This window comes from Orbicella franksi, chromosome 10 (assembly GCF_964199315.1).
Source record: "Orbicella franksi chromosome 10, jaOrbFran1.1, whole genome shotgun sequence".
NCBI classification, from domain to species: domain Eukaryota; kingdom Metazoa; phylum Cnidaria; class Anthozoa; order Scleractinia; family Merulinidae; genus Orbicella; species Orbicella franksi.
The window spans coordinates 7,968,242-7,979,729 of NC_138154.1; positions in this window are offsets into that span (position 1 = coordinate 7,968,242).

Consider the following 11,488-nt stretch of genomic DNA (forward strand, 5'->3'; position numbering starts at 1 on the left):
TTTTCAAAATAGTGGTAGTGTCAACCAGAGGTGTGTTTGGGAAGGTTTCCTTGTACATCTCCAAGGGGAGTGTAGATTTTGCTGAACCTGTGTCTAGTTCCATCTTTAGTGTGTGGCCATTAACTTTTGGTGTCACCCAGATGACGTCACCAACTATCCCATGGTTAAAATTGTTGATTTCTAGGGATGCCACCAAGCTATCATCATCACGCTCATCATCTACCTCAAACAAGTGAAGGTTGGGGTTCTCGTCCCTTTGTCTTCAGGTAGAGTTTTGACTCTTTCCTGAGTGGCATACTCTTTGATATGGCCTAGTTTCCCACATTTTCGGCATGTTTCATTCCTGAAGTAACACTCAGCTGACTCGCATGTACTACCCCCATATCGATAACAATGAGATTTTGATTGGACATCATCTTTCCCTTTTGGAACTCTTTCGCTATCCTTGTTTATTTTGTTGACTTCAGATTCTATTAATGCTACCCTGCAATTCTAGTGTGTCTTTTGCTGCCGCTTCCATTGCTAAGGTAATTTCTGACGCTTTGGCCAATGACAAATCTGGCTCGGAGACCAGCCGTTTCTGGATAAGTTCATTGCGTAGTCCACACAGTCTCTCTTAATGCGTCATTTAAGTTGGTTCCGAATTCACAATACAGCGACAATTTCTTTAATTCAGCAAAGTAAGTACTTACGGTTTCACCTTCGAGTTGGTTCCTTTTGTGAAAGTGGAATCGCTCTGCTATGAGCAGTGGTTTCGGTGACAGATGCTTCTGTAGTGTTTTTACGATAGTCTTGAAAGACAGGCTGGATGGCTTGGCTGGGGCGGCCAAATTGCGTAGTAATCCATGCGTTTTGTGTCCCATTAAGCTTAGCATTACAGCCACTTGCTTGTCATCCTTGATTTCATTGGCGATGAAGTATTGCTCTATACGTTCCACATAGGCGTTCCAATCATCGTTTGTGTCGTCAAACGTTTCAATCTTTCCAATCGGCATAGTGGCGAAAGCTTGAACTTTTTCTGGTTGCCGCGTAGGGTCTAAATCCTTGTTGCCAATCTGTTGTGTCTCACGGAATTGAATAAATCAAACTGGTACAACACAACATTTACTCAAACATGGCGGTTCATATTCAACAACAGGCGCACATGGCATGTGTGTGCATAATAGTAACAAAACCACAGACCATCATGTGTGACATAGCAGTAATTACATTGTTGCCAATGGTAGCTCCTGTTGTTTTTTTAATCCGGATTCAAGGTTGGTTTTGTCACAACATGAAAGGCTTCATGTGGTAAGCTTTGAGACTGCTTCGTGACATACACAAACCCTTATGTGTGACAAGTTGTGTGTTTGATGAACGAGCAGCAAAGCCAAAATTTGTTGCTCTACTATTCGCAACAAGTTGATCACCCAAGGTGAGAAACTTGAAACTTTAGCCAAGTTGAGAGTTTTTGTATCAAATATATGAATGAATGATCCTTCTTGCACCTCAGTGGCACATAAGGCTAAAACTTGAGATTTCTGTTGCTCCCTATCCTTGGCTGTCGTCTCAAGTTCTTTCCATGTCTTCCCTGTTGTTTTCATTTCTGCCTCAATGGTCTTCCAGATTTCTTGCGGGCGACATCTCTTCCTTCTTCCACTATGCGGTTTCCATCTTAATGCAGTTTGTGTTATGCTATCTTGGTCTTTCCTGATTACATGCCTAAGCCACCTCTGTCTCCTTTGCTTTATTATCGTAGTGATGTCCTTGTTTGCGATGTTCTGGGGCCAGTATATCCTACATATCTTTCTCAGGCATGAGGTGTGAAAACCTGACAGTCTTGAGCTGTCTCTTTGGGTAACCTTTCAACATTCTGCACCATGCAGTAGTACTGGTAAGATGTTGCTGTTATAGATCCTTATCTTGGTTTTTTCACTGATGTTAGGTGACCTCCATACCTTATTTAGTTGAACAAATGATGATTTGGCCTTCTGGAGACAGTTGGTGATGTCCTTAAGGGCCCATTAACTGATTTATGCGTGCGCTTGCATGCGTTGCTAAGGAGGTGAAATTTCACTTCCGGTTACTTATGTCAGCCTGCACGCAGAAAATAAAAATAATGCAATAACTTACAAATTCGCTCACATTTTAGATGTTTTCTTTGTGTTTCACAAAATGCCAAGACAAAATAAGAGAAAGACAAAAACAAGAGCAATAGAAAGAAAAACTAACTCTGTGTGGCTTTGTTTGATCTTACCGAAGTGCGCTCTTCATAATGAGCTTGTTATCTCGACCACATTTTTATACACTCTGATCAGCTAGGTGGAGGTATTTGGTTAGGCATGTAATCCCACCGTTCATCTGCTATTTTTGAGCAAGAGACTTAACACTGAATGTTTCAAATTCGAACTGAAACAAGAAAACTCCCTCCGGAATGCACAAAGGTTCGTGTTTGCCCTTATTTAGGGGATAAAGTTCCTGTGTACAATGAGGGCACTTTCTTTTTCTAGTGTTTGCACACTGAAAACATTTTAGCAAACAACTCTCATGCAGAAAAATCTTGCAACAAGGGAGCCTCCGAGAAGGGATTGGCCCCGGTGTATAACAAATCAAGCACTTTGTTTGCAGAAAAGTTGGAAAAAGCTGCGGATCTCTTTGGACATTTTCATGACCTCTGGCACCTAGGGTAGGCGAATAACAACTCAAAGTAGAAATAGCCAGTAAAGCCCAATAAAACAAGGGCAAATGTTAAAAGCAGGGCAAACAAGAAATCAAATACGAAATAGGCCTCAAAGCCCATATAAAACGAGGGCAGATGTTAAAAGCAGGGCAAACAACATATCCAGGACATATCAAATTAGAAACAGGCTGCAAAGCCCATGTTAAACGAGGGCAAATGTTGAGAGCAGGGCGAATAACATCAAATTAGAAATAGCCCACAAAACCCAATAAAACAAGGGCAAACGTCAAAAGCAGGGCTAATAACAAATAAAATCAAAAATACATGTAGGCCACAAACCCCAGTAAAACAAACACAAACGTTAAAAACAGGGTAAATAACATATCAAATAAGAAATAGCCCGCAAAGCCCATATAAAATGAAGTCAAAAGTTAAGAGGAGGGCCAACAACATATCAAATTAGGGGAAAATGCAAGTTTCTCAATTCACGCTGAAGTTTTCCACAATTCTTTTGCGGAGTGCAACCACCTAAAACTGCACATTTTTGAGTAAGAGCTATTGGCAACTGAACGAAAAAGAATGGACGAGGAGAATTGGGGCAATAATTGAATTAATCCCGGCTTTTATTACATCTTCTGTAAGAAGCTTAAGTGAGAATAATTTTGTGAATATGGGAGAAACTTTTTTCATGCTGCATGAAATGCGTATTTTTATTTTCCACAAATTGTGAAAGGAACTTTCTAATTTTCGTGAAACGTGATCTAACCCCCTGTTTACAACCATCTTTGATGACCGCGCCGAAACAATTGGCGATTTCCTGGGCGTTTATTTCAGGCTGCTCGCAAACGCAAAGACACATTCTTCTTATGTGAGATATTAACTGTGGGAGCAGGCAAATTTCATTGGCTAGTTGATTAATATGACCAATTATTCAATCTGTCGAGTTTGCTTGGAGCAACAGAACAACATAGTAACTGAGAGACAGCAATGCAATGCAACATGGGTAGCTGATCCAAATCAACCTTGATGGATACAGAGTTAGTTTTCGTGTGTTGACAGCTTGCAACGCTACATGAAATAGTAAACTTCTTTCAAATAGAAAAAACTGTGGTTCTCCTTTGCATTACAAAGATTATGCTGTGAATTACAGTTTCGACCCTCTGTTTAACAGGGGGGAAGATTGAAATGTAGTTAATACTTGAAACTGGAGACACTCATCTGTCGCCGAGCATGAACTGAATCAATCACACGGAGAAACGGCCATCTCCACGTGATGCAAATACTTCACAAGACAACCAAAGAAAGACACGAACACACAGGTACATCATTTAGTTTTATGCCATAAATATGAACAGGCTAATTAGAGCACAAAGGTTCCCTGTGATATCGCAAAATGAAAGTCACACTCGTTCCCGTGTGTTGCAGAATTGTAGCAGATTGTACCTACGTACAACTATTTGCGAAAAGAAAATTAGCAACACATTTCTTTTCGTAAATTGGATGAAGTTACGTTGGCGTATTCTCGGAAATGGCGATGTGAAGTGTATTGTGTATTGTCGCTGAAAACTCGTGCATTTGGCTCACTGTATAGACCATAACTTACATTACATTTTTAGTACGGTATTAAGAAGCGTTCATATCATTATTTTCTATTTTCACCAAAACAGTAAGTTTCCACTTTGACTGAGAATGATGGTGAAAATAAGTTTTACATACCATCCAGTAAAACAGCTTGGCATAATAATTCTAATAACGCCATGATTTCAAAAGGCGTGGGAACGATAATGCTGAATAATCTGTCATGACAGCTCTACTGTTAAATAAATTATTGCACTTTAAACACTCATTTAAAGAAAACATTCACCTAAGGAAAAATGCGTTAAAACATTTTGTAAACGGGTTTAAATGTGTTTTTAACCCGTTTGAACGGTGTTTAAATACGTTTTGGTCTGAAAGGTGAATAAACGTGTTTTTCTCTTTTCACCTTTAACCACTTTTTCCAAGATAGGGTCACAAATTTCTATGATTATGATATTGATAAGAACAAATTATAGAGCGATTTCCGTATGACCTTGGTAAACACTGGCAGTTTTCTCAAGTTTTTGGAATCTGTTTCGTAATAAATGGAGAGAACTATATTCAATTAACCAATAAGAAAGACTTTGTGCCATTAACTCCATTCACAAAACAAATCAAATTGCTTCGTTTTAGCTCATCTAGATCATACAGAAATCATTTCAGTATATCCATTATCAGTCATTGGCACATATCAAACTCTCAACATGCTTGATTATAATAGCTATATAACGGTTATATATACCAGAAAATCTATTAATAGAAAAAACTACGAAACATTTAAAAGGAATCAGTACTAAAAGATGTAAAGTTATATAGAGATGCTAAGTTGCTTTATAATATATTGGAAAATATTTTAAACATTGTAAAAAGGAGTTGACAATTTAAAGCTCTTCATAATGAGCTTGTTATGTCAACCACATTTTTATACACTCTGATCAGCTAGGTGGAGGTATTTGGTTAGGCATGTAATCCCACCGTTCATCTGCTATTTTTGAGCAAGAGACTTAACACTGAACGTTTCAAATTCGAACTGAAACAAGAAAACTCCCTCTGGAATGCACGAAGGTTCGTGTTTGCCCTTATTTAGGGGATAAAGTTCCTGTCTACAATGGGGGCACTTTCTTTTTCTAGTGCTTGCACACTGAAAACATTTTAGCAAACAGCTCTCATGCAGAAAAATCTTGCAACAAGGGAGCCTCCGAGAAGGGATTGGCCCCGGTGTATAACAAATCAAGCACTTTGTTTGCAGAAAAGTTGGCAAATGCTGCTGATCTCTTTGGACATTTTCATGACCTCTGGCACCTAGGGTAGGCGAATAACAACTCAAAGTAGAAATAGCCCGTAAAGCCCAATAAAACAAGAGCAGATGTTAAAAGCAGGGAAAACAACAAATCAAATACGAAATAGGCCTCAAAGCCCATATAAAACGAGGGCAGATGTTAAAAGCAGGGCAAACAACATATCCAGGACATATCAAATTAGAAACAGCCTGCAAAGCCCATGTTAAACGAGGGCAAATGTCAGAGCAGGGCGAATATCATCAAATTAGAAATAGCCCACAAAACCCAATAAAACAAGGGCAAACGTCAAAAGCAAGGCTAGTAACAAATAAAATCAAAAATACATGTAGCCCACCAAGCCCAGTAAAACAAGGGCAAAAGATTAAAAGCAGGGCGAATAACAAATCAAATGAATGATGGCTCACAAAGCCCAGTAAAACAAACGCAAACATTAAAAGCAGGGTAAATAATATAACAAATAAGAATTAGCCCGCAAAGGCCATATAAAATGAAGTCAAACGTTGAGAGCAGGGCCAACAACATATCAAGCCATTATAGAGCAATTTCCGTATGACCTTGGTAAACACTGGCGGTTTTTGCAAGTTTTTGGAATCTGTTTCATAATAAATGGAGAGAACTATATTCGATTAACCAATAAGAAAGACTTTGTGCCGTTAACTCTGCTCACAAAACAAATCAAATTGCTTCGTTTTAGCCCATCTAGATCATACAGAAATCATTTCAGTATCTCCATTATCAGTCATTTGCACATATCAAACTCTCAACATGCTTGATTATAATAGCTATATAACGGTTATATATACCAGAAAATCTATTAATAGAAAAAACTACGAAACATTTAAAAGGAATCAGTACTAAAAGATGTAAAGTTATATAGAGATGCTAAGTTGCTTTATAATATATTGGAAAATATTCTAAAAATTGTAAAAAGGAGTTGACAATTTAAAGCTCTTCATAATGAGCTTGTTATGTCAACCACATTTTTATACACTTTGATCAGCTAGGTGGAGGTATTTGGTTAGGCATGTAATCCCACCGTTCATCTGCTATTTTTGAGCAAGAGACTTAACACTGAACGTTTCAAATTCGAACTGAAACAAGAAAACTCCCTCCGGAATGCACAAAGGTTCGTGTTTGCCCTTATTTAGGGGATAAAGTTCCTGTCTACAATGGGGGCACTTTCTTTTCCTAGTGTTTGCACACTGAAAACATTTTAGCAAACAACTCTCATGCAGAAAAATCTTGCAACAAGGGAGCCTCCGAGAAGGGATTGGCCCAGGTGTATAACAAATCAAGCACTTTGTTTGCAGCAAAAGTTGGCAAACGCTGCGGATCTCTTTGGACATTTTCATGACCTCTGGCACCTAGGGTAGGCGAATAACAACTCAAAGTAGAAATAGCCCGTGAAGCCCAATAAAACAAGAGCAAATGTTAAAAGCAGGGCAAACAAGAAATCAAATACGAAATAGACCTCAAAGCCCATATAAAACGAGGGCAGATGTTAAAAGCAGGGCAAACAACAAATCAAATATGAAATAGGCCTCAAAGCCCATATAAAACAAGGGCAGATGTTAAAAGCAGGACAAACAATATATCCAGGACATATCAAGTTAGAAACAGGCTGCGGAGCCCATGTTAAACGAGGGCAAATGTTGAGAGCAGGGCGAATAACATCAAATTAGAAATAGCCCACAAAACCCAATAAAACGAGGGCAAACGTCAAAAGCAAGGCTAATAACAAATAAAATCAAAAATACATGTAGGCCACAAACCCCAGTAAAACAAACGCAAACGTTAAAAGCAGGGTAAATAACATATCAAATAAGAAATAGCCCGCAAAGCCCATATAAAATGAAGTCAAAAGTTAAGAGGAGGGCCAACAACATATCAAATTAGGGGAAAATGCAAGTTTCTCAATTCACGCTGAAGTTTTCCACAATTCTTTTGCGGAGTGCAACCACCTAAAACTGCACATTTTTGAGTAAGAGCTATTGGCAACTGAACGAAAAAGAATGGACGAGGAGAATTGGGGCAATAATTGAATTAATCCCGGCTTTTATTACATCTTCTGTAAGAAGCTTAAGCGAGAATAATTTTGTGAATATGGGAGAAACTTTTTTCATGCTGCATGAAATGTGTATTTTTATTTTCCACGATTTGGAAAAGAACTTTCTAATTTTTGTGAAACGTGATCTAACCCCCCTGTTTATACCGTCTTTGATGACTGCGCCGAAACAATTGGCGATTTCCTGGGCGTTTATTTCAGGCTGCTCGCAAACGCAAAGACACATTCTTCTTATGTGAGATATTAACTGTGGGAGCAGGCAAATTTCATTGGCTAGTTGATTAATATGACCAATTATTCAATCTGTCGAGTTTGCTTGGAGCAACAGAACAACATAGTAACTGAGAGACAGCAATGCAATGCAACACGGGTAACTGATCCAAATCAACCTTGATGGATACAGAGTTAGTTTTCGTGTGCTGACAGCTTGCAACGCTACATGAAATAGTAAACTTCTTTCAAATAGAAAAAACTGTGGTTCTCCTTTGCATTACAAAGATTATGCTGTGAATTACAGTTTCGGCCCTCTGTTTAAAAGGGGAGAAGATTGAAATGTAGTTAATACTTGAAACTGGAGACACTCATCTGTCGCCGAGCATGAACTGAATCGATCACATGGAGAAACGGCCATCTCCACGTGATGCAAATACTTCACAAGACAACCAAAGAAAGACACGAACACACAGGTACATCATTTAGTTTTATGCCATAAATATGAACAGGCTAATTAGAGCACAAAGGTTCCCTGTGATATCGCAAAATGAAAGTCACACTCGTTCCCGTGTGTTGCAGAATTGTAGCAGATTGTACCTACGTACAACTATTTGCGAAAAGAAAATTAGCAACACATTTCTTTTCGTAAATTGGATGAAGTTACGTTGGCGTATTCTCGGAAATGGCGATGTGAAGTGTATTGTGTATTGTCGCTGAAAACTCGTGCATTTGGCTCACTGTATAGACCATAACTTACATTACATTTTTAGTACGGTATTAAGAAGCGTTCATATCATTATTTTCTATTTTCACCAAAACAGTAAGTTTCCACTTTGACTGAGAATGATGGTGAAAATAAGTTTTACATACCATCCAGTAAAACAGCTTGGCATAATAATTCTAATAACGCCATGATTTCAAAAGGCGTGGGAACGATAATGCTGAATAATCTGTCATGACAGCTCTACTGTTAAATAAATTATTGCACTTTAAACACTCATTTAAAGAAAACATTCACCTAAGGAAAAATGCGTTAAAACATTTTGTAAACGGGTTTAAATGTGTTTTTAACCCGTTTGAACGGTGTTTAAATACGTTTTGGTCTGAAAGGTGACTAAACGTGTTTTTCTCTTTTCACCTTTAACCACTTTTTCCAAGATAGGGTCACAAATTTCTATGATTATGATATTGATAAGAACAAATTATAGAGCGATTTCCGTATGACCTTGGTAAACACTGGCAGTTTTCTCAAGTTTTTGGAATCTGTTTCGTAATAAATGGAGAGAACTATATTCAATTAACCAATAAGAAAGACTTTGTGCCATTAACTCCGTTCACAAAACAAATCAAATTGCTTCGTTTTAGCTCATCTAGATCATACAGAAATCATTTCAGTATATCCATTATCAGTCATTGGCACATATCAAACTCTCAACATGCTTGATTATAATAGCTATATAACGGTTATATATACCAGAAAATCTATTAATAGAAAAAACTACGAAACATTTAAAAGGAATCAGTACTAAAAGATGTAAAGTTATATAGAGATGCTAAGTTGCTTTATAATATATTGGAAAATATTCTAAAAATTGTAAAAAGGAGTTGACAATTTAAAGCTCTTCATAATGAGCTTGTTATGTCAACCACATTTTTATACACTTTGATCAGCTAGGTGGAGGTATTTGGTTAGGCATGTAATCCCACCGTTCATCTGCTATTTTTGAGCAAGAGACTTAACACTGAACGTTTCAAATTCGAACTGAAACAAGAAAACTCCCTCCGGAATGCACAAAGGTTCGTGTTTGCCCTTATTTAGGGGATAAAGTTCCTGTGTACAATGGGGGCACTTTCTTTTTCCAGTGCTTGCACACTGAAAACATTTTAGCAAACAGCTCTCATGCAGAAAAATCTTGCAACAAGGGAGCCTCCGAGAAGGGATTGGCCCAGGTGTATAACAAATCAAGCACTTTGTTTGCAGAAAAGTTGGCAAACGCTGCTGATCTCTTTGGACATTTTCATGACCTCTGGCACCTAGGGTAGGCGAATAACAACTCAAAGTAGAAATAGCCTGTAAAGCCCAATAAAACAAGGGCAGATGTTAAAAGCAGGGAAAACAACAAATCAAATACGAAATAGGCCTCAAAGCCCATATAAAACGAGGGCAGATGTTAAAAGCAGGGCAAACAACATATCCAGGACATATCAAATTAGAAACAGCCTGCAAAGCCCATGTTAAACGAGGGCAAATGCTGAGAGCAGGGCGAATATCATCAAATTAGAAATAGCCCATAAAACCCAATAAAACAAGGGCAAACGTCAAAAGCAAGGCTAGTAACAAATAAAATCAAAAATACATGTAGCCCACCAAGCCCAGTAAAAGAAGGGCAAAAGATTGAAAGCACGGCGAATAACAAATCAAATGAATGATGGCTCACAAAGCCCAGTAAAACAAATGCAAACGTTAAAAGCAGGGTAAATAATATAACAAATAAGAATTAGCCCGCAAAGCCCATAAAAAATGAAGTCAAACGTTGAGAGCAGGGCCAACAACATATCAAGCCATTATAGAAGAATTTCCGTATGACCTTGGTAAACACTGGCGGTTTTTGCAAGTTTTTGGAATCTGTTTCATAATAAATGGAGAGAACTATATTCGATTAACCAGTAAGAAAGACTTTGTGCCGTTAACTCTGTTCACAAAACAAATCAAATTGCTTCGTTTTAGCCCATCTAGATCATACAGAAATCATTTCAGTATCTCCATTATCAGTCATTGGCACATATCAAACTCTCAACATGCTTGATTATAATAGCTATATAACGGTTATATATACCAGAAAATCTATTAATAGAAAAAACTACGAAACATTTAAAAGGAATCAGTACTAAAAGATGTAAAGTTATATAGAGATGCTAAGTTGCTTTATAATATATTGAAAAATATTTTAAAAATTGTAAAAAGGAGTTGACAATTTAAAGCTCTTCATAATGAGCTTGTTATGTCAACCACATTTTTATACACTTTGATCAGCTAGGTGGAGGTATTTGGTTAGGCATGTAATCCCACCGTTCATCTGCTATTTTTGAGCAAGAGACTTAACACTGAACGTTTCAAATTCGAACTGAAACAAGAAAACTCCCTCCGGAATGCACAAAGGTTCGTGTTTGCCCTTATTTAGGGGATAAAGTTCCTGTCTACAATGGGGGCACTTTCTTTTTCTAGTGTTTGCACACTGAAAACATTTTAGCAAACAGCTCTCATGCAGAAAAATCTTGCAACAAGGGAGCCTCCGTGAAGGGATTGGCCCCGGTGTATAACAAATCAAGCACTTTGTTTGCAGAAAAGTTGGCAAACGCTGCTGATCTCTTTAGACATTTTCATGACCTCTGGTACCTAGGGTAGGCGAATAACAACTCAAAGTAGAAATAGCCCGTAAAGCCCAATAAAACAAGGGCAAATGTTAAAAGCAGGGCAAACAACAAATCAAATATGAAATAGTCCTCAAAGCCCATATAAAACGAGGGCAGATGTTAAAAGCAAGGCAAGCAACATATCCAGGACATATCAAATTAGAAACAGGCTGCGGAGCCCATGTTAAACGAGGGCAAATGTTGAGAGCAGGGCAAATAACATCAAATTAGAAATAGCCCTGAAAACCCAATAAATCA